This window comes from Microcaecilia unicolor, chromosome 9 (genome assembly GCF_901765095.1).
Source record: "Microcaecilia unicolor chromosome 9, aMicUni1.1, whole genome shotgun sequence".
NCBI lineage: Eukaryota > Metazoa > Chordata > Amphibia > Gymnophiona > Siphonopidae > Microcaecilia > Microcaecilia unicolor.
In genome coordinates this window covers 159,364,640-159,387,943 of record NC_044039.1, presented here as the reverse complement: position 1 = coordinate 159,387,943, position 23,304 = coordinate 159,364,640, and the positions used below count along the sequence as shown (strand labels likewise).

Sequence of the window (23,304 nt, the reverse complement as noted above, 5' to 3'; positions counted from 1 at the left end):
TCCAGACTCAGCATCTTGCCTGGAACTCCAACTCGATCCAGACTCAGCATCTTGACTGGAACCGCAACTCGATCCAGACTCAGCATCTTGACTGGAACTGCAACTCGATCCAGACTCAGCATCTTGCCTGGAACACCAACTCGATCCAGACTCAGCATCTTGCCTGGAACCGCAACTCGGTCCAGACTCAGCATCTTGCCTGGAACCGCAACTCGGTCCAGACTCAGCCTCTTGACTGGAACTCCAACTCGATCCAGACTCAGCATCTTGCCTGGAACTCCAACTCGATCCAGACTCAGCATCTTGACTGGAACTCCAACTCGACCCAGACTCAGCATCTTGCCTAGAACACCAACTCGATCCAGCCTCAGCATCTTGACTGGAACTGCAACTCGATCCAGACTCAGCATCTTGACTAGAACTGCAACTCGATCCAGACTCAGCAACTTGACTGGAACTGCAACTCGATCCAGGCTCAGCATCTTGACTGGAACTCCAACTCGATCCAGACTCAGCATCTTGACTGAAACTACAACTCGATCCAGACTCAGCATCTTGACTGGAACTGCAACTCGATCCAGGCTCAGCATCTTGACTGGAACTACAACTCGATCCAGGCTCCGCCTCTTGACTGGAACTGCAACTCGATCCAGGCTCAGCCTCTTGACTGGAACTGCAACTCGATCCAGGCTCAGCATCTTGACTGGAACTGCAACTCGATCCAGGCTCAGCATCTTGACTGGAACTACAACTCGATCCAGGCTCCGCCTCTTGACTGGAACTGCAACTCGATCCAGGCTCAGCCTCTTGACTGGAACTGCAACTCGATCCAGGCTCAGCATCTTGACTGGAGCTGCAACTCGATCCAGACTCAGCATCTTGACTGGAACTCAAAACAGACTCGGGCACTGGGCTGGAACTCAGTGTGGACTCAGAAGCTTGGCAGACAAAGCCCTTCAGGCTGGACTCAGAAGTTTGTCGGGAAAAATCAGGAAGCCACCTTCTTTCAGCTTGGGCTTCCAGAGTATCCCGTAGGGTTGGCTCCGAGAGGAGTTGGAAGCGGTAAAAGAACAGCTTGGTAGAGGGATCAATAGCAGAAATTGGGTTTTCTTCGAACCCAAGCCAGGAGACACGCCTTCTTTCCGCTGCAGCTTCAGGAGTATTCTTCAAGGCTGGATCAGACAAAAGGGCAACCCGGTACTCCTGGAGCGTCATAAACGGATCCAGCTCAAAAATGGGGTTGGAACTGGGATCCACACTGGTACTAGGAGACTCCGTAGACAGCGCCACTTGAACTGGACGCAGAGACTTGGCTTGAAGCGCTGCTTGGACTGGAATTGGAGACTCGGTCAGAAGCACCCCTCGGACTGGACTCAGAGGCTTGAGTGGAAGCGCCACCTGAACTGGAGTCGGCGACTCGGTTAGGAGCTTCCCTTGAACCAGGCTCCGAGGCTTGAGTGGAAGAGCCCCTTGAACTGGCATCGGAGGCTCAGTGAGCAGCGTCCATCGGACTGGACTCTGAAGCTTGGCTGAACGCGCTGCTCGGACTGGATTCAGAGGCTTGTCTGGACGCTCTGCTTGAATGGGACTGGACCCCTGCTGGGCCCAGAGCATGGAATTCCCAAGACGTCTTCTCTCAGCGACAGCTTCCGGAGTATCCCACAAAGCTGGATTCAAGACCAGGCTGCGGCAATATTCAGCGAGCGTGATAAAAGGGTCCATATCTGAAACTCACACAGAGCAAACACTGAAACAGTGTACAGAGCACTCTATACACCAGGGCCCTAGATGAAATGCAAAGGCCAGGGCTGTAGTCTCTAAGTGATTAATAAAGCCCTTCCACACCAGAGGCACAGCTGCAGCAATCACCTTGCATCCAAACAGAGGCTTGACACACAGAGAAGTCAGCCCAGCGGGAGCCATCTTGGATACTGGCATAGAGGAGTCGGCGGCAGCCATCTTGGAAAAGGCATAGCCCACACAGGTGAGGTTCAGTAGGGCAATCAGCACACAGAGCCAGAGAGAAACTAAGACAGAGACAGACACAGAGACAAGCAGAAGCCAGCACAGCCACTGACTCCCAGAAACAGGGTAAGTCTGAGGGTGGTCACGACCACAGACGTAACAGCCACTAATTGCTTATTAAAAAGCTAATTATTGGTACTAATTGGCTTGTTATTCAATTAAATTTGGGTGTTTTGGGGCAGAACAGAGGAGTGGCTTCAAGTTATGTGCATAATTATGGAATAATGGTGCTGCACATGTAAATTTAAGCACAGGCATTTGCACTACATTTTCATTGGTGCAAATGGCCGTGCCTATATTTATGCATGACTCTCCGCGTAAGCGTGTATTATATAAACTGTGCTGAAATTTAGGCATAGCTTATAGAAGACCGCTTAAGGAGGGTTTATTGGCACCAATTTGTTAGGCGCCAGAATCTTGCTCAAAATGTTTAAGGTTGGTCTTTCTCAAGATGACAAATGTTGGCGTTGCACCTCATCATGAGTGGATCCAAATCATATAATATTGCCCCTTGATTTTATCTTTCTGAACACCCATATGGGCGGAAATTAAAAACATTTTTCCTATAAATGAAGATTTGACTTTCTCTATAATTTTATTTAGATCATTAGCTCTCTCCAAACCATTAAATCTCGATTACTAGATATTGTCTTAGCTATTACGATACAGATGATCTCCTCAAATTGGAAAACTGCATCTTTGCTGAATACTGCCTTTTGGTAGCATACAATTGCTATGATTCATGAATATGAATGCAAAGCTGCTGCTCTGGTCACCAAATGCCTCTTTCCAATGTGTTTCTTGACACTCCATGGGCACCCCTATTAGGATATTTCTTTTTCAGTTTTATTTTCCTTTTACATTTTTCATTTCTACAGAAGTATTATTTGTATTCATAAAAACCTTCCTTTTCTTTTTGCTTTTGATTCTATGGGCCCTATTTACTAAGCCACACTGTAGGTCCTCAAACGTTTTTGGTGCGCACTAACACTAGAGACACTCATAGGAAATTATGGGTGTCGCTAGCATTAGCACATGCTAAAAACACTACAGAGTCTTAGTAAACAGGGCCTTATATATTGATTTGTACCCTATAGCAATATTGAAATAGTTATTGCTTATATTGTTAATGATAGTTCTTGGGGGGGGTTTAAGTCCAATAGTTTTTATTGGCATTTTTAATCATAAAACATTACACAATAAACTCCAGCAGAACATTATGATGCATATATATCCTAACTATATGTTGACAATGCTGACATAGTGTAGGAACAGCAAATAGAAGAAGGATAAGACACACTAAGGGCCCTGTTTACTAAGGTGTGCTAGCTTTTTTAGCGTATGCTAATGCTAGAGACACCCATCTATTCCTATATATGGGTGTCTCTAGCGTTAGCGCACGCTAATTTTTAGTGTGCGCTAAAAACGCTAGCGCGCCTACAGCATGGTTTAGTGAATAGGACCCAAAGTTAAGTATATGATATGTATACAGTACAGGTTTCAAATATACTGTCGGTTATAATCATAGATTAATAATGGAGTACCAATATTCAGGGTGGATTCTCCTTTAGTATAAAGTCTTTCAATTTTGTCCAGACACGAAGATTGTTCCTATGCTTATTAGGACTACTTCTTGTATTAGTTTCATATCTATATATGAGTAAGACAGTATTCCACCAGAAATGGACATTTAGCAAATGTAAGTTTTTGATCTTTTGCATTATCTGATAAAATGCTATAGCAGTTAGTATATGGAAAAGTTTTCTGTCATAAATCATCTTGCTTGTTATTGATGGAAGGTTCAAATTAGATATAGCCGAATTATAACTCATAGGTATGCTGGTGTTGAACATATTCTCAATATATATCCAGATTTGTTTCTAAAAGGTTTGTGCCATTGGGCATTTATATATTATGTGATCCAAGGTTCCTGTATTCGTTGGGCAAGGCCATTTGTTGGAGTTATTTGAGTCCATTCTGTGTAATTTAATGAGTGACCAAATGCATCTATGACCAATGTAGTACAATGCTTGTGTTATAGAAGCACATTGGGTGCACCGAGTTCTGTGGTTCCATCACCAATAGTCCCATTGCTCTTCTGTTATATCAGTATTTAGTTCAGTGAACCATACGGATTTAAGGCTTTGTAATTTTTTTTCTTTAGTTTCCATTGTGATAACCTTGTACCAGTTGGATATTTGTGTGCACAGTGAAAATAGTATGTGTTCCTTTGCACTCACTTTGTCTATTCTGAGTACTTGCTTTAGTACATGTATGACAGAACAGTGTTTTTTTAAGCCAGTAAAGTTGCCTTATTTCCTGAAGTGTATTTCTTCTAGTGGCCAACAGGTGGTGCATGTGTTATAGTAAAGCTGTTATAGAAAAGTGAATGCTTCCTCTTTAGTTTTACTCAGTGAGGAAGCAATCTACAGTACTGTGAGCAGTATACTTTTAAAACTTGTTATTTGGGGCTCTGATTAACTCAGGAGCTCAATTTCATTTGGGTTTTACTTGCTTTTTCCCCAGTCTTAGCCCAGGAGAAGAGAGAAACAGATCTCTTTGCTGAAGCCCTGTGATCAGTTATATTTGATAATCTATGAGCAGCATATTTCCTGATCTCCCTAGGTACTTTTTTAAAAATAAACAAGTGTGTAGATAGTTTTATAATTGATCCATATTTCAGTTACCTGTTATTGTTTGCTGATTGCACTTTTTCTGTTCATTGTTCAATTTTTAAGACAATAAACAATTTTCGGTTTGTTGACTCTACCTGTCTGGACTGATACAGGATCCTGGTGGTTTGTGTGTTGGGTCTGTGAGTGCTTTCTGGAAACTGTGGGACCACTGGGAGTGTAGCTCCTGTAACCTAGGGGGATGAGGGTGCTAGTGTAGAGCACAAGCGGCAGGTGCAGGCGGACCTGAGCTGTGCTGGGGATAGGCCCTCTAAGTGGCCGTGGGGTAGCCCCATGTGTGTGGCTAGACATTTCGTGACATGTCTTAGCTGTATCCATTTGTAACAAGCAGAGAAAGGCACGTAATTCAGCAAAAGACTGCAGTCTATCTTCTTGCATAACATCTTGTATGCAGTTTATTCCTTTGGGGGCTCCTTTATCAAACCTTGCTAGCAATTCCCATGCAGCAATGCCAATGAAGCTCGAGCTTTGTCAGCATTGCCATACCAGGAGCTACTAGCATGGCTTGATAAAAGAGACCCTTAGTTATCTAGTCTTTCCAGCATAAGCAGGAGTTATTAAGCTTAACAGCAGGATTATTCCATATCGGCATAAATTGTGAATTGGCTAGGAGCTGCACTTCTAATGTCATCTTGGGTTAAGACTGAGACTGTGAAACTGAAAATAATGTGGTCTTTTATTGGTTTAGGAGTCTTGAGACAATGAGATTTTTCACACTAAGAGGAGTGAACAGATCGTGTTCCATTTGTAACCATGCAGGTTCCATATGTTTGCACACTGCTTAGTCACAAGTTCCTATTCTAATTGTTTAATCTCTGTTTCATACTTAGTAAGCTCCATAGTTTGTAATTTATGTAGTTTCTTAGAAAATCTGATTATGTGGCCTCTTATGGGAGCTTTAAATGTATACTCAAAAATCAAAAAAATACTGAAGAGCAAAAACTATATGAAACCAATACTACTCAGTTTGCCCTAAAGCGTAACTAACCCTAGAGAATATTTATAGTAACATAGTAGATGACGGCAGAAAAAGACCTGCATGGTCCATCCAGTCTGCCCAACAAGATAAACTCATATGTGTATACCTTACCTTGATTTGTACCTGCCTTTTTCAGGGCACAGACCGTACAAGTCTGCCCAGCAGTATTTCCCGCCTTCCAACCACCAGTCCCGCCTCTCATCACCGGCTCTGGCACAGACCGTATAAGTCTGCCCTCCACTATCCTCGCCTCCCAACCACCAACCTCTCTTCCCCCACTTGCTCCGCCAATCGAGGACAGAGACTGGAGCCGTGGATGTTGGGTGGTTTGAATAGGCTGGGGGGAAGTTGGGAGGAGGGAGTTGGGGATTTTGGGGAATTATGAAAAGTTTATAAAATAGTGAAGTTCTATTGTGTTGTCCTTTGCAATTTGGAATACTATTTTCTGGCGTCTCTGTTTTAAAAAGGGAAACCCCAATAGCCAGGGGCACCTACAGAGATGGTCTTCCCCCTTAAATGGCTCTTATCACAGGTTTCAATTATCCTCTGAAACAAACTGCGGTGGAATACAGGTCCAACTCAGAGAAAAAACCATTGCAGCCAAAATCAGAGGAGAATATACAAACAACAATAATCTACAGGGTTAATGTTATATGTATCACACTGAAAAATATACAAAATACTACTTGTACACAGGAAAAATTCCACTTAGCTTATACCACCCGGGTGGCTGCCGCGACCCACAAATGTCTGCAGAAATATCCAGTCTGGCAAAACTCCACAATGTAGCTTTAAATGTATCCCATTTAGTTGTCTAGCTAACAGGAAGCTGTTTATTAAAGGAGAAATATTCTTTGATGGCCATTTGAATGTGTTTGGTAACATCATAATTAAGTAATAAATTGCTGTTAAATCTCCATATTTTATTTTCTTTCTGTGGAATTTTTAATGAAATATCTAGTACTTTGCTCACATGGTCTGAAATAGTAGTAGGTTCAATGGGTATATGTTTTGTGCTTTGTACTAAGGATTTGGAAATGAGAAAGTAGTCTATCCTAGAAAAAGATTTATGCACCTGTGAGCAAAATGTGAAATCTTTTGTATTGGGATTAAATGTTCAAGCAACAAAACCAAAGAGAGCTCATTCCACAGAACACGAACAATGCACAAAACAGCAAAGCGAATGATGGTTGGCAGAAGATCTTTATTCAATGAATATGACCCGACATGGATCGTGTTTCGGCTCTAGGACCTGCATCAGGGGTCTGCAAATTCAACACAAAAATATAATATCCATTGATGAATCATCAATACTAAGCTCCAAGTCGTGAAAAAGACTATGGAAACATCAGATTTAATGTTGGCGGGAGCTGCAGATATTTGGCGAGAGAGATGCTCTGATATCTGCATTTCATCAAAATTATATAGAAATACTTTTAAAACAAATAGGAGGAAATATTTTTTCACTCTTTGTTGCCAGAGGATGTGGTAACAGTGGTTAGCATTTCTGGGTTTAAAAAAGGTTTGGACAAGTTCCTGGAGGAAAAGTCCATAGTCTACTATTGAGATAGACATGGAGAAGCCACTGCTTGCCCTAGGATTAGTAACATGGAACCTTGCTACTATTTGGGTTTCTACCAGGTAGTTTTGTCCTCGATTGACCACTGTTGAAAACAGGATACTGGACTAGATGGACCATTGGTTTGACCCAGTATGGCTAGTCTTAAGTATATTCTTGCAAAGGGAACTTCAAGTGGTAAATACTGCAAAAATGCAAAAAATATTGCACCTTAGTACAGGTGCACAATCTTTTATCTGAAATCCTAGCAACCAGGCACATTTCAGAATTTAGAATTTTTTAGATTTTGCATACCCGTGCAAATGTATGATAAGATATGTGGGTAACAAATATGTTTTCTATGAACCGGATCAGCTGAAAAGCTTTATTGCTTTAAAGAAAATTACCAAATGACTTTCGGGACTAGTGTTGAGTAAAGTAATTGTAAAATAGCCCGTGGTTTGGGTCCAGGCCTTATTGCCTATTATGAATTAATATGATATATGTTCTCCTCAACTTTACTGACCGCCCCCTCTAAATTAGTGGTCTAAGAAAAGAGGAATATTTACTTTAGAATATTTTCTTATTTCAGATAATATCTCTGTGTTTCTTGTACAAGATATATCTTGTAAATAAGGTTTGAAATATTACAAATAAATAAATTTAAAAAAAAAAGAATTTTTTAGATTTTGGAATGGCTTTGTTAAGTCAGAGAAAGAGCATACTTTTTTGTAATTTCAAAGTAAAATATTCAGTACAACTTCAAATACAAATAGGCTCAAACCAAGATAAACGTGCATCATCTCATATGCTGAGCGGACTAGAGCAGTATTCTCAAACATAAACAGGCTCAAATTAAACTTAAAATGCATCATCTTCAGTCTGCAGTTGGCTGTCCAATGATGGTGCGGGAATACTGTTTTCTGGTTCAGCAGTGCAATAAAAGATGATCTTTTTAAAGATTTCTATTAGGCTCGTTTGAAATTAACATAGGTCTGTCTAAGTAAACTGCCATAATCTCATGCATGCTGATAAATGTATGTTGTTCCATGCCTGCAATTAACTGATCACTCATTTTCATCATATCGTTTGTAGAGATTTTTTTTCTCTCGCATTCACAATGTCAACGTCATCATCACTACTATCCTCATACTTATCTTTATTTAACACCATTTCAGCAATTTCTTCATCACTCAAGGAATGCATAAACAGGTGCATTGTTGTCAATGTCCAGCACTTCATTGATATAATCTGTTTCTAACTTATTAATATTTTTGACTGACAGATTTCTGGCTTAAGCAATGAGGTTTGATAGTATCACCTTCTCATTACTGACACAGAAACCTTCAAAGTCTTCATCTTTATGTTCATTTTCATCAAACATCACTGATGGCTAAAGTTTGTGCCAAGCATTTTTTTTTACAGTGTTGATTTAGTCACATTTTTCTAAGCGTTAGCAAGTGCATAAATGGCATCCTTTAGACTAACTGATTTCAGGAAGTCTTGAATTCTTATGCCTCTGTTCACTGCATCAAGTATGCAGTTCAGATTTACGGCCCTATTTACTAAGCCGCCCTGTAGGTGTGCTAGCATTTTTAGCATGCACTAAAAATTAGCATGTGCTAATGCTAGAGACACCTATTTTGGGCATGTGCTAAACATCTAGTGCACCTTAGTAAACAGAGCCCAAAGTCTTTATCCTTGGTCTTTAAGGAGCATAAAATCTCTTGGTCGCAATGCTGTACTAAAGATGTCACATTGAGGGTAAGTAAATGCTTAAATCATTATTTTTGACAAGTTCTCAGGGGATATGTGTAGAGCAGTTGTCTAGAACCAATAAAGCATTACAGTTTTCTTCCAGTTTAACTTCTCTATAATGACCACATTCTGTTGGTACAAAGTGACTATTGAATTAACCACTAAACAGTTCTCTGGTTACCCGTACTCTCTTATGAGCATTATAATGCACAGGAACATACTGTACAACTTTGAAACATCTCAGATGTTGACTTTTTCCAATCACTGCCAACTTCAATTTTGTGTGTGCCTGCAGCATTGGTAGACACAAGAACAGTCACCCTGTTCTTTGCATCCTTGAAATCTGTATATGCTCATTTATCAGCTGTTGTTTTATTTATTTATTTATTTATTGCATTTGTATCCCACATTTTCCCACCTATTTGCAGGCTCAATGTGGCTTACATAATACCGTGATGGCGATCGTCAATTCTGGTATGAGAAATACAGAGTGGTAATTGCATTAAGGATCAATTAGTGATAGGGTACATATTTAAAGTGTTTCTGATACATCAATTGAAGTAGGTGCCCATGAGAAATTTTTTAAAAATTGTTAATGTTTTCCTAGGGACATAGCACCAGTAAGTAGAGAGCTGTTTCATCAGCACTGTAAATTTTTCCAGGACTAAGATTTTCATCTGTTATCATCTTGACAAATTTTTCAATGTAACTTTCAGCCCCTTCATAATCAGCAGAAGCTTTTTCATCACAGATTTTTTTTAATTTATAAGTGTCTTTTTTAAGCATTGAAAACCAATACAACAGCAAGTAATGCTCAAAGTTAATGCAAAATGCATAATATAGAATACAATCTCAAAATACAATAAAACATATGCCATAAGAACACATAAGTACAAATTCAATGCATCTATGGATACTAACTATACCCTTAATTTTTCAGGTTTTATACTCCACCCCCCTCCAGCACCCCCCACCCCCGCAAAGCCAACCCAATGTTCCTCCTCACCCAACCCATCCCCATCCTAATACCCCACCCATAAGCTTCTTAAGTTTCTGCAGCCAACCTTCTGAATGTTCACTCTTGCCTTCAATGTTCAGTTCTTTATGGTATTTTCTAGCTTGCTTCATGACCATCAAACATGTCAGTGGCATACATTCACGTCTTCATTGTTGAACCCACACAATTAGCACAGTGTCCAGGTCTTCATTTTTTGCCCTATGCAATATTTTCCTATTTTTCATTAGTTTCTGGTCATCGCTGTGACTGTAAAACTTCAACAGCTTATCTTTCTCTTTCTTTAAGTCATATACGATTGTAGTTCCCACACCATAATCTTTGGTTAGACATTACACTATACACTTTGATCAAGCTTCTGAACTAACTGTAGTTTTTGTGTGATTGATAGTGACAGGCACTTTTTGTGCTTCACATTGTTAGCCCAAGGGGAATCTACAACACGTTTTGACATTTTCACAGTCCTCAACAAGCAGCATAGGCACATCTGACTTGTAGAAGTGCTGAGAAAGTACAGATGCAATGCACCTGGGTAGTTTGACCGTGTGTCACATCTGGGGACTTTTAGCACCAAAACCTGTGGTTTTTAGAGCTTTTCAGTTTTTGGAATTTTGGATAAAGAATTGTGCACCTGTATATCAGCCTCTGTATTATCAAAATGGTAATAAAACCAGAACCTAATTTCTCGGGGGAATTGCTTGGAACACAGATTTTCAGACTCCATAACACTAGGGTATTGTTCCAGCCCTTTTCCCCGTCCCTTCCAGGCAGCCTGAAAAAAAAGAAAGGGAGGGAAGAAACCTGGTGCAGAGCAGAGAAAATTCATTCTACTGCTTAATCCAGCCACTCTTTTCCCATTAACTCCCATGCCCCTCCGACCCCAGCTCTTCATTTTCATTTCCTTTTTGTCTACAAATGAAGCCCTGAGTAAAACAGTTGATTATTACCATGCTAGGAGTGGGGTTTTATAGTTTCAGGAAATGTTATTTGATACTAGTAAAACATGCCCGTTTCTGGAGCAAATGAAACGGGCGCTAGCAAGGTTTTCCTCCCGAACCCCGCCTCCCTACCCACCCCTTCGGCGTTGTGAAGCCACTGACCGCCATTGCTCCGCACCTCGTCAACGCACGCCACCTTCATCTCCTGAGTTGTGAAGCCACTGATGCCATTGCTCCGCCCTCGCTCTGTGATGCCATTGCTCCGCCCTCGACGTCATCACATTTGACGCAAGGGTGGGGCCCAGAGACAGTGATTTCGGTGGCTTCACCACTACGAACCCTTCGAACCCGAAGGAAGTGCCCGAAGGAAGTGACACTGACGTCAGTGTCCTCAGAACGTTGAGGGTGAGTTTTATTATATAGGATGATAATGTGTAATGTGGTGGAATTTGTAGATATTGGATTTATTTTTAGATCTTATGAATTAATAGGCAATTAAAAACTTTCTTGTTCCTTCAAGCTCATGGCCCCTGACTTTCTCCCTCGGCCTCTCGTCTGGGGTGGGATTTGTTAATGTGACAGAGTTGGTTTCTCACTTTCCCTATGTCCTCTTTCTCTTGCCTCTTAACTCCCATTTCACTCCCTGATTTTGCTCAATTGTTTCCTGTTTTTATTATAGTTCTTTTCCTTTGACTGCTTACAGTTTTGCATATTGTAGACCGCCTTGACAGGCCTCTATAAGACAGTATATCAAATTATTAATAAACCTAACACTTTTCCAGTAGAATGTAATCACTGAGCCTCTTACTACTAGTAGAGTGTACTGAGATCTTCGTATTCATTTACTGGTGATTGAGTTTGATGCAAGATTATTTAAAAGGGGGTGAATGCTAGCGAGAGAGAAAAAAAGGTAATTTGAGGTTAGTTCTACTTAAGTAGCATACAAAAATATGTGACTATATTATGCAGACACATAGGTTAAGAGTTTCTCTTTTTAATTTCTCAAGCCTTACTTGTCTGTGAGAGGAAATAGTAAGTGGATCCATTTATTAATTTGTGGATTTGGTATCAATTTTTAATACACTAAAGGGGGATGGGGAGCCTATCAAGCTGCATTAAGGTGATAACTCATGTTGTTTGCCCCTTAACATATGTTATAGGGCTCTATTGCATGTTGTGCTGCCATTAATGCAGTGTTATTTAGATCAGCACAGGTACATAGTAATGAGATAAACATGCAAGTAGCTCATTACTATGTGAATTCTGTAGCAAGGGTTGCAGTGAGTACCATAGCCATGTTATAGTTGGAAAAATAACCTCAGAAAAATCTGAGGTTACTTTATCATCCTGGGAGCATCAGGCCTCAAAGCAATGGCTCGATGCTTCTGGGCAGCATCTTAAAGGGTCCAGGCCAAGTTAATATGAGGTGCCCCCCTCCCCAAGCACAGACCCCTTCCAGTGGCCTCACTCCCAATCATGCCCTCCCAATATAAGTTCTTCCCAATTTGAAGCCCTCTAAAGCTGAAGCCCAAACTAGTTCTCACACCAAAAAGTGACCCCCCCCCCCCCCCACTGGATCCCCCTCCAAGTCATAAGTCCCTCACCCTCTCGATGGCCTTTTGGGCCTACCTTTCTGTGTCCATGGACCCTAGTGGGGTTGGGTAGAAATGATCCCGAGTCACTCATGCCCTAGCTGGTGCCAGGATCACAATGGCACCAGTGAACCCCAGTGGTAATCTCATTGTACTACAAGTTTGGGGTCATGTTTCTGTATAAGGGCTTTAATTGGCTTTGAGGGTGATCACAAGCAGTGTTATTCATATACCATGAGAATCAATAACCCGTGATATTAAGCTGCTGCTGGTTGCTGACTCCTGCAGTGCATCAAAGTACAGTAAAATCCCAACTTTTACCTCACTGTGGAAACTTCCGTCCCAAGAACCACATTATATAACAGTGTGAGAACTCCCCAGAAAAAATGCCAATTTTAAGTTAATTTTATAAAGACAACACAAGACATAGTGGAGATGAGCAACAAAGCACACAAGTGAACCAATGGTGCAGTGATAGCTTTAATGATAACCTTCAAGGGTATCCGGTGAGTTGCCACCGGGACAGTCCCCCAAGACAGTTCCCTCCCACTTGGACAATTTCCTCCTAAAACCTTTCCCCTCTGACCAATTCCCACTCAAGAAGACCAATTCCCTCCTAGAACCCCCCCCCCCCCCCCCCCCCGGCTATTTCCCACTTTGTAAAGTTTTTGTTACGGGTATGTAGTTTTCAGTCTTTTTCTTGCATTGGTGTTCTGTCTGATTTTATTTTCTTATGCATTGTAATTTTTATGAGAAGCTTCACTTCATGGCATGGTGTTTGTGGCATTGGGCAGAGGTGAAGTGTTTAGTCTGGGAGTCGAATGAGGTGGGAGCAGGAGAAGTGTTCAGTCTGGGAGTGGATTTGGGTAGGAATGGGAGAGGTGAAGTTTTGAGTCTGGGAGAGGAATTGGGTGGGAGTGGGTTAAATTTTAAATCTGCAATGTAGTTTTTCTTTTACCACCTGTCAGATCCTTTCATTTTATGCAGTCCTATTTATGTGGTTATGTTAGCTTGTGAAGTGCCGAAAATCAGCACTTAGCTGCCTAAGTGATGACTTTGCTCCTGGAAGGCCCAGAAAATAACTGGTTTTGGCTTGGGCTTTAACCGGGCATTTTCAGCATCACTATCTGGTTAAGTGCCACTGAATATGCCTGGTTATCTCCGGAAGGTGATTTAAACAGCCAGGAGCCTCTCCTGGCTGTTTAAATTATTTTGAATATTGAGCCCCTGGTTTTTAGCACCTTAAGTTAAAGTACGCAAAGCTATCCTACTATTCAACTTTAATATCATAATTGATAAATTGTCATAAGATACTTTTTAGAATAGTTTCTCTGCTTTCTGCTCTTGGCTCATCTCTTTCTGCCCACTCATATCTGTTGGCAGATACAGTGGCATCATTTTTCGCTAACAATTTTAGGGAATCTTTTACTAAAGATTAGCTTGAGTTATCTGCAGCAGAGCCCATTTTATTCCTATGGACCCTGTTGCAGATAGCTCGAGCTAATCTTTAGAAAAAGACCCCCTTAGCAATCCCATTTCTTTCACCTTCTTTACTAACAATACATTCCATAGCTACCTCATCTTCCCAATCCATCCCTGCTTCCTGATCATTCATGATCTAATTTCAATCCTGTTACAATTATTCCTTTACTAAGCTTCTAGCCTCTATGAGACAGACAACTTGCCCTCTTGACCCTTTATCTTCCCCTTGGATAAAAATCCAAATTCACCATTTAAGTCCCTTAACCATGTCCATTATTAATGCTAGTCTGTCAGAGGGAATGGTACCTTCTTCATGGAAATAGGCACTTGTCTAACCAATTTTGAAGAAACCTTCACTTGATCCCTCAATTCCCTCTAATTTTAGGCCTGTTTATAACTTGTATTTTTTAATTTAAAAAAATACAAAAAATTGGGGGGGGGGGGGGGGGGGTCTCAGCTCTCTCAGCATATTGGGCATTCCCATGTCTTATACCCTTGACAGGCAGGATTTAGACCCAGTTTCAATACCGAGACAATCATGGTGGCTCTTCTCAGTGATCTTCATGGTGCATTTGATGATGGTAAAGTGGCTTTTGCAGTATCTCTCAACTTTACTGCAGCCTTCAATCTTGTGGTCCATGATCTTCTTATACCTAGATTGTCAGCTATTGGAGTCACTGGAACAGTCTTAAAATGGTTGGCCTCTCTTTTGCAATGGAATACCAAAAATGAGAGAAACTACTTTGAAATACTGCCCCCCTAATAATAATAAATGCCAAAAATCACAATAGTAGGGATCAATTAAACATAAACACAATGTCAAAACAACTATTTAAAAAATAAATGTGATAAATGCACTGAGAATATCAAGGAGATCGTATACTAAAGATTAGCTTGAGTTATCTGCAGTGGGGTCCATTTTCTTTCTATGGGCCCTGGTGTAGATAACTCGAGCTAATCTTTAGTAAAAGACCCCTCAAGTGTTCCTGTTCAACTATTTGTGTAGTCAACTTGTTTTTCCATCACTGCACCATGATTGATATCACCAGTTTTCAAAATAATAATTGCTTAATTATGTGATCATTAAAGTTTGTGCAGTGCATATCTTGTTATTAAAGATGAACAGTTCTTCACCAGTGCAGGATTCTGTTTTCAGTTCAACCAATGGAAGTGTTCAAAAATAAATCCACTTGGTTTTATAAATGATGATAAATAAGATGAAAGTTAGGAAGTTCAAATATTTGAATAGGAACATTTGATACTCTAAGCACATTTATCACATTTTTGATAGTTATTTTGATATTGTGTTTATATTCAATTGATCCCCTAATATTATAACTTTTACCTCTTTTGTGACCAAATGTTCCTACACAGTTGTAATACCTATTTCTACTTCCACCACTCACCCAATAACTTCCGGGGTCCCCCAGGGTTCGATGTTGGCACCTCTCTTTTTCAGTGTCTATCTTAGCCTGATAGCAACACTTCAGAGTTTTGGAATCTCTTATACTTCTATGCAAACGTTATCGTTCTGATCTTATATCATCATTCAGAGAATATTGATATAGGTTCTTTTCAAACTTGTTTGGATTCCATGTGGAAATGGCTTGCTGAACATGGTTTAATCCTCAATCATGCTGAAACCACTGCTACTTGGTTCACTGGTCATCTCGGCCCTAACTTGCTCCAATGTTATCAAGTCAATAGTATTGGTGGACTCATTTAAATATTTGAGTGTCTGTTTGGACAGCAAACTATCATTTGAGCAGCACATTGCTGCTGCTGTCAAATTTAGTTTTGTTGCTTTACTTCAATTATGGGTGATCCTTTATTGCCGTGACCATCTGGCTCGCTTGGTTCTCTGCTAAGCCCCAATCATGATTTATTTATTTATTTAGATTTTGCTCACACCTTTTTCAGTAGTAGCTCAAGGGGAGTTACATTCAGGTACTCTTGATATTTCTCTGTCCCAGGAGGGCTCACAATCTAAGTTTGAACCTGAGGCAATGGAGGGTTAAGTGACTTGCCCAAGATCACAAGGAGCAGCAGCAGGATTTGAACTGGCCACCTCTGTATTGCAAGACTAGTGCTCTAACCACTAGGCCACTCCTCCACTCCTCTTTGGATTGTTATGTTATTTACACTGGTCTGCTTTTAGTTTGTGAGTTTTGTATTACAAGGATACTATATTTTGTTTGTGGACTCCTGATGAAGGCATTTAAGCTGAAACACAGCCCATGTTGAGTTTGTTGCCGCTTATCCTCTGAGATCTTTGTTCTTTTATACATCTGTCCCTTGTGTATTGCTTTATAATAAAAGATAGTTCATATTGGATCACCCAGTTCATTCCCACTATGATTGTTTCCTACCTTAGTGTCCTGTGGGAATTTTTTTGGTTCTTCTTTTCTTTGGCTTGACCAATGAATTAATGCATGTACAATTGATTAGCACACATTAAAAAGTTCTAACTTTTAAAAATATTATTAAACCAAATTTATGAACTGAACCAAAAAAAGTCTGAAACCAGAGGAAAAATTTGAAAATTGCCTAAAAACAAACCAAATATTTTTCTATACACATCTGTAATGTGCAAGATAGCACAGATGTGTGAGATAGAATCACAGACAGCATCATGGTAGCCCCAGCTCTAAAAGTAAAAATAAAACTGCAGAAAAAAAATATAGAATTTGTGGGGTAACAGAGAAAGGTATTTAAACAGCTTTTCTGAAAATATTTTGTTAAGGCACTACTGTTTTAAAATCAATTTAGTTTCCATTACATTGCTCTGTACTATGACAGCAAGTCTTATTACTGTTACTGAAAACATTTCAGCTGCTATAGTGTGATGTGCTGCTTTAATCAGAACCTGTGCAGTGTTCTATGGTGCATGAAAAGTGAGATTTATTGGACATGTTCATCATATACTGTCTAGTATATTATGAATTTAAAACAGCAGAATTAAGTCAAACAGCATAGGAAGAATTTCAGTATTTCTTTTTATTAGTATTTCAAAACATTACAATCAGCTCAGTACAGTAAAAAAAAATATTTCATAAAGAGATACAGGTTTAGGAGAAATTATTACATATGTAAACTAAGAGAGAGACAATATATTAGTTATAATGCAACTGCTGCACCATGCCAAGTTTATAAACTAGCAGGTGTTATCATGTATTTGTTTATTTATTTGCAGTTTATTGATATTCCAGCCTATCACGCAAAATGCTGTTAGTAGGTTTACAATCATAAAACAAGGTTAATCATAGGAGGAAAGGAAATGCAATACTGAGAGACGGTATAGGAAGTCCATAGTCTGCTATTGAGGCAGACATGGGAAGTAACTGCTTGCCCTGAGATTTGTAGCATGGAGTGTTGCCACGATTTGGGTTCTTCCAGGTACTTGTGACCTGGCTTGGTCACTGTTTGGAAAAAAGGATACTGGGCTAGATGGACCATTGGTCTGACCCAGTATGGCTACTCTAAAGTTCTTATGAAGAAAAGAACACATTAGATTCCAGTAGGAAATAGGAGAGTTTAAGGATAATTAGCTGCAAATGAAATGTTGGGAATAGGGGAGGATGGGAATGGATACTGGGAAAATGGGAGGGCAAACAGCCATATGGCAAATTAACTTTAGGTTTATTGAAATAACCAATGCTCCAATAGGCTTTTGAATGTTTTAAGCTCTATTGAGCAGGGACTGTCTCTCTGTGTCAGGTGTTCAGCGCTGCGTGCGTTTGGTAGCGCTATTCAAATTCTAATAATAAGTACATAAGTACATAAGTAATGCCACACTCGGAAAAGACCAAGGGTCCATTGAGCCCAGCATCCTGTCCACGACAGCAGCCAATCCAGGCCAAGGGCACCTGGCAAACTTCCCAAACCTACAAACATTCTATACATGTTATTCCCGGAATTGTGGATTTTCCCCAAGTCCATTTAGTAGCAGTTTATGGACTTATCCTTTAGGAAACCGTCTAACCCCCTAATAAAGGAGGGTTCAGTCAGTGGCGTTCCTGGCCTGGATGGCACCTGGGGCAGAGCGCCGATGCACCCCCCTGGGTGCAGCGCCCCCCCCCCCCCCCCCCCCCCCCCCACCCCCCCCCCGCTAGATGACATCTCCCCCCTCCAGCGAAATGACACGCCCCCCGGGGGGAGCTGCAGCAAACGAACGAAGTTTAGCAAACTCGGAGGAACAGGCGTGTGCCACAGCACCCCCAGCGGCCTGCACCCGGGGCGGACCGCCCCCACCCCCCCACTTGGTACGCCACTGTGTTCAGTACAAATATTAGTGAGGAAGGAGTTCTGTAATTGTGGTCCTTAGTAACAGAATGAGATTTCAAAGGTTATATTGTGAATGTATTTTTGTATACTAATTAGAATTGTTGGTAATGAGGTTATAAATCTTTTTATGAATAAATAAATAAATATCATTCCAACAGCAAGGGAAGGGAAGGTGGAACCTGGAGAACAAAGTATGCCCTTGAGCATAGGGTGCGAGAAGTTTAGTAAGACATGGTGGTGCTTTGAGAAGTCATCCCTAAAAACAAGAGTAAAGATTTTAAATTTGATCATTGCATAGACAGGAAGCCAGTATTCCATTTTAAGGAGTGGTGTCATGTGATCCATAAAGCATGCATTGTAGAGTAAGTTAACCACATAGTCTATTCTGGAAATGTCCATGGAAATCAGCAGAGTCCTAATGAGAGTAGAGGGAAGAAATGGTTTGACAGCATGAATCTGCTGTAAGGCAAAGAATAGGAAGGATATGAATGAGTGTACTTGGGATAAGTATATGATCTTGGCATCCAAAGTGAACCCTAAGATGCAAGTGGAGTCATGAAAAGGAAGTACTAAGTTGTTGATCTGAAGAGGAGGACAGGGAGAGCATGGGTTGTGGAAGTTGATAGTTTCGTATTTAGCAGAGTTAAGGAAGAGACAGGGGCGGACTGACAGTGATCTGGGACCCCAGGTCATTGGTCCCATGCTGCCACCCTCACCTTTGTTTCCAGCACCCCCCCCGCACACTACAGCCCCCCCCCCCCCCCCCCAGGCCTACCTTGAAGGACCCTGGTGTTCCAGTGGCCTCTTCAGGGGGGCAGGAAAGAACACTCTTTCCTGCCTGCCACTGCTGCTGTACCTGGCACTGCCGCTTCTTCTTAATGGCTGCTGAAACTTCCTACGCCAGTCTTGGCAGCCATTTTGAAGACATGGCGGTGCCGGACAGAGCAGCACAGTGGGCAGGAAAGAATGGGGTTCTTTCTTGCCCCAGAAGAGGCCACTAGACCACCATGGCCCTTCAAAGTAGGCCCGAGGAGGGCCTACTGAGGGTCAGTGGGGCTGTAGTGTGCAGGGGGGAGAGATACACTGGGCCCACAGACCCTCTGGGCCCTCGAGCCAAACAGATACTGGATTCAAGCAATTATTAAAGAAGGAGGAGTCAGCAGAAGGAGAAGAGATAAGAAAGAGAATCTGCAAGTCATCTGCATAACAGTAGGAACTACTGCCCAGATGTAGATATTTGTTAATGCCTGTATACTAATCATGCTAGCATGCAGTATTTGCATGTATGTTATTACAACTGGTCAGGCATGCAAACACCCAAAAGTCAAAACAAAACTTTTATTATTCCATTACGCATTAACACTGGATGCAGTATCCATTGTTGCTAACTAGGGGGTCCTTTTACAAAGCCATGGTAAAAAGTGGCCTGCAGTAGTGTGGGCAAATCTTTTGGGTGTACACTGGGCCATGTTTTACCATGGCTGGGAAAAACACCATTTTTTAATGGGCTGGGAAATGGGTGTGCAAAAATTAAACTGGCACACACCTATTTATGGCCTGAGCCCTTACCACCAGCCATTGATTTAGTGGTAAGGACTCACACACTACCTGCGCAGTAACCATGCAGTGCACGCCAACATAACTGTGCTGAAGATTACCGCCGGGAATGCCCCTGATGCAGAAAGAAAAATATTTTCTACCATAGGATTCAGCATGTGCCAAACTCAGAATTACCACCAGGCACATGCACTACCCTGGTGGCAGTGCTGATTTGGCGTATGCTACCACACGTTTGCCCTCCTGCGGCTTTGTTAAAGGGCCCCTCGGATGCTTAACATTACCAAGTAATGCCAAAAATATTAACTGTACCTTTAGCAGCCTCGGGGATCCTTTTATAAAGGTGTGGGAAAAAGTGTCCCTTGTCCCATTCGCTAAGGCCACTTTCTACCACAGCAGTAAAATGGCTGATTTCCCATTTTAAAAATTAATACCCACTTGCTAATGTTTTCATTAGCGCAAACCTATTAAAACAAATTAGTGCATGAGCACTTACCGAACCTATTTTGTAGGCGGTAAAGGCTCATGTGCTAATCAGCTCTCAGTGCAGTAACTGAGCAGTGCTGGCATGCCCACTCTTCACCCCCCATGACATGCCCCTCTGCAATAAAGATGAAAATATGTTTTAGCAAGCGGTTTGCATACGCTAATCTCAGACCTTACCGCAGGACCTCCTACGATTAGCTCTTTTAAAATGCAGAAAGCATACACAAGCACTTACTGCCACTTAGTAAAAGGGCCCCTCAGTAAGCTCTCTTAACTTTGGCCTTAAGAGGATGTTTCTGAAAATCAGTTATACTAGTGCCAAGTGTTTTTCCATATACATTGATGATCTGAAAACTGCACTCACTATCAGTTTGAAAATTGATTTTAAAAATCTGTAGGGAAAAGTATAATGTGGTCTATGTCCCAGTATATGTATAAAGTTGAAAAACAACGAAGCAGATCAGTAGAAAATCAAAAATAGACTTTATTGATAAAACAACATCTAAAATAAAATGCCCGACACAGGCCATGTTTCGCCCAGCAGGGCTGCATCAGGGGCTATTTAATGGTCCGTATTATCAATGCAATTACTGAGTTACGAAGGTGTATGACGACTCCTGCACGTCATCATCCATTAGAGTTATTTAGTTTGTGCTGTTTTTAATCTCGTGTTTGAGAAGATACATATTTTATTTCCTGGACATTCATAGTTACTGGTTTGCACAGTTATAGGCATTGATAATAAGGACCATTAAATAGCCCCTGACGCAGCCCTGCTGGGCGAAACACGGCCTGTGTCAGGCATTTTATTTTAGATGTTTTTCATCAATAAAGTCTATTTTTGATTTTCTACTGATCTGCTTTGTTGTTTTCCATCTTGGAGTTTACGGATCGTCTGCCTTGCTGTTTTCTTGGACCCCCACCCCCCCCCCCCCCCAGTGTATGTATAAGCCCGTACTATTTTGTTGTCTCATATCCTATTACATTATTTTATGAAAGGTCTTTTCCGTGTATAAACCAGGATTTATATATGGAAAAATCTTTATAAAATTACTCCGATTTTTGCGCTGAATTTCACATGCAAATGGGCTCTTATAAAAGTAGGTTATGCCTAAAATTACACAGATTGAAAACTGGTACATACTTGGGGCTAGGTTTACTAAGCGGCGCTATGGGCGCGTTAGCATTTTTAACACGTGTAAATGGTTTACATGGGTTAAATGCTAACACACCTTAAATTTACAGGTGTGTTAAAAACGCTAACACACCTTAGTAAACATACCCCTTGTATGGTAGGCACGGTCAGGGGCAGAATATGGATAGAGCATTGGTGGAGTGGCGGTTACATATGTGTTTTATATACATAGACATTTACATCTGCTCTTGAGTACTTGTAATGTTCAAGCCTTCAATCTAGGTGCAATTTCAGCAGGATTTTTTCACATTAGTTATAAAAATGGACCAAAATAGGCACCCTCTTGTCCTATAAACCTAAGTGCTCTGTTATAAAATGAGCCCTCTAATGTATAAATAACACAAAAAAGTGGTTCTTTTTTTGTGCTTGCCAAGAGTATAGTTCTGAAATAACAAGGGTAGACCTGATATTTTTGAATGAGTAAAACCTAGCACACTGATTACTGTCATCCTACTTACTACATATGTGATTGACTATAATTTTATTGTGCAAGTAAAATGTATTATACTGCAAAGAATAAAGTGAGTGGGGGAAGTTATCAAAGATGTGTTATTTTACTGTTAACCCCAGTTGTTAGTAATTAGAAAAGGCATTTTAGAAAGGACATCCAAGTCAGTACATTACAAGTGGATATCTATCTTACATGTATTTATCTTACATGTATTTTAAAACAGAGCCTGTTGTAAAATACATGTGAGATGGACATCCATGTTCTGGAAATGTCCAGCATGAATATCCATTTTACAAACTGAAATGCTCAGATTATAAATGAGGAATACAAGGGACATGGATTGCTTTGTGAAAGGAAAGGAATGCCCATCTTGTAAAACAGCCATACAGATGTCCATGCATAGCAGAGGGGTAGATAAATGGTTAGAGCAGTGGGTTGAGAATTAGGGGACCCAGGTTCAAATCCCACTTCAGCTCTTTTTTAAAAATGTATTTGTAATTGTCAGCCTTCCAGAAACAGAAATATACCTTCTGTACCTGAAAGTACAATGCTTCAGTAGCCTTCAGGGACATACATATTCAGGGACAGTAGTTATTTTTCTGTCCCTGGAGGGCTCACAATTTTAGGGGCCCTTTTACTAAGCCGCGTAAGCTCCTACTTGCGCCCAACATACACCAATTCAAAGTGGCCTTTGCGGTAATTTCATTTTGGGTGCATGTCCACTACACGCACATGAAAAAATATTTTTTATTTTCTGGCCAAGTAGCTTTTGGCGAACATAGGTCATTACCGCCCGGTTACCATGTGAGTCTTTACCACTAGGTCAATGGCTGGCGGTAAGGTCTCAGACACAAAATGAACGCACAGCAATTTTCATTTTGCCGCACATCCATTTTCAGCAAAAATATAAAAAAGGCCTTTTTTTACAGGTGTGCTGAAAAATGATTCTGTGCGTGGCCAAAACCTGCACCTACACTACCACAGGCCATTTTTCAGCGCACCTTAGTAAAAGGACCCCTAAAAAAAAGCTGAAGTGAATTTGAACCTGGATCCCTTTGGTTCTCAGTCCACTGCACTGATAGGCCACACCTCAAATCTGCAAACTGCTTTGTGGAATGTCCATATCACCCAAAGCTGTCATAGACCATGGTATCCCTTGCCAGTTTCAATTTTGGGGACGAGGAAGGGGGGACAGCAACCGCTGTGGGATTAAGAAGGTGTCTTACCTTAATCCCTCCAGTGGACAGCTGCTCAATCAGAGCACCTTTTTGTAATCTGGACATTCCTGAAA

General features: G+C 41.0%; 1 protein-coding gene across 1 annotated transcript in view; it reads left to right on the top strand.

Annotated features, from left to right (window-relative positions):
- The window catches only part of MDGA2 (MAM domain containing glycosylphosphatidylinositol anchor 2), a 1,114,501-nt gene that overhangs the window by 1,035,744 nt on the left and 55,453 nt on the right, over positions 1–23,304 (top strand). The gene's annotated exons all lie outside the window — the stretch shown is intronic.